This window comes from Sciurus carolinensis, chromosome 8, assembly GCF_902686445.1.
Source record: "Sciurus carolinensis chromosome 8, mSciCar1.2, whole genome shotgun sequence".
Classification (NCBI taxonomy): domain Eukaryota; kingdom Metazoa; phylum Chordata; class Mammalia; order Rodentia; family Sciuridae; genus Sciurus; species Sciurus carolinensis.
The window spans coordinates 7,429,888-7,431,083 of record NC_062220.1 but is presented as its reverse complement, the minus strand read 5'-3'; the positions used below and the strand labels follow the sequence as shown (position 1 = coordinate 7,431,083).

The window sequence follows — 1,196 nt, the reverse complement described above, 5'->3', positions numbered from 1 at the left end:
TAAAAATAACTAATGTCAGGAATCAAAATGAAGAACTGCAGATTTTTTAGAATTTCAGAGTTAAAGAATGATGATGGAATATTGAAAAAAATAAGTGTACCCCCAAAACTGAAAATCTAGTTAACAAATATGTAGAAAAGAAATTGAAAATCTAGTTACCAGAAAGAACTTTCCACGTGGCAGGCGCTAACCTGCATGCTTTACCAGTGTTGATGTATTCCGTCCTCATAACGACTCCATGAGGTAGGTGCTGTTAGCTCATGCCTGGTGCTGTCTCCTGTTTCAGTTTCTCAGACTGAAACTATGAGAGCTAAGCAACCCCAAAACCGTGATCAGACTGAATTTATATCGGGATGCAATGTGTTTAATTTTACAATAACCTGCGAGTGTCATTCACCACAGTAACAGACTAAAGAAGAAAAATCATGAAATTGGAACTCTTTTTACCACCTTTAAGGGCTGACACCCTAGGGGGCACCCAGATTTGAACTGGGATCCTCTTGATCTGCAGTCAAATGCTCTACCCCTGAGCTATACCCCCAGCAATGGGGCTGAGATCCAGTTAGCACCCTTTCCCTGGGCAGCCACACCCAGTGCCTCTGTCCCAGGTGCCGATTCAGGCTGTGTCTCTGAGTTGCCAGGCCCGATCCCCCGCTAACTCATCTCTCTGCCTGAGGGAGTCAACAGGCTTCCCCGCCCCCACGGCGTTAGAGACTCTCTATCCTCCGCCCGGGCGAGGGCAGGCTGAGCACCCCACAGCAGAGATGCAAAATGCCCACTGGGCTGGCCAACCCTGCAGTACCTCAAGGACAGAGCCTCTGTCATCTGGACACCAGGTCAGAGCTCTCTCCACAAAGCCGCAACCCAGGATGCAGCGGACCCTCTCTTCTGTTGCCCCAGAGATCCAGATCTTCAGCCCTTTGATCTGCTCGGTGAGAGGAACCCTCTGAGAAAAACGAAGAGGTGATTTTCTCTAAAGTTCAAGTGCGCCCTTCTGTGCTCTGATCTGGGATCTGGAAATGAACTCTGTGAACCCTGCTTATCCTTCCACTGGCTTCCTGGCTGGTCCTGCCAACAGGGCTGCAGAGGGACCGGAATGGCAGAGCAGGGAGAAGCTCTTCCTCCCCACTGCATGGTTAGTTCTTGTCCGTGTCCCCTGGCAGAGACAGTTTGTCCCGGCAGCAACAGTGACTGCA

The 1,196-nt window shown here is 49.7% G+C and overlaps 1 non-coding gene across 1 annotated transcript; it reads right to left on the bottom strand.

The window, feature by feature from the left end:
• Positions 1-469: 469 nt before the first annotated feature.
• Positions 470-541, bottom strand: Trnac-gca (transfer RNA cysteine (anticodon GCA)). Its single transcript has one exon. It is a non-coding gene; the product is annotated as a tRNA-Cys (tRNA).
• Positions 542-1,196: the final 655 nt, after the last annotated feature.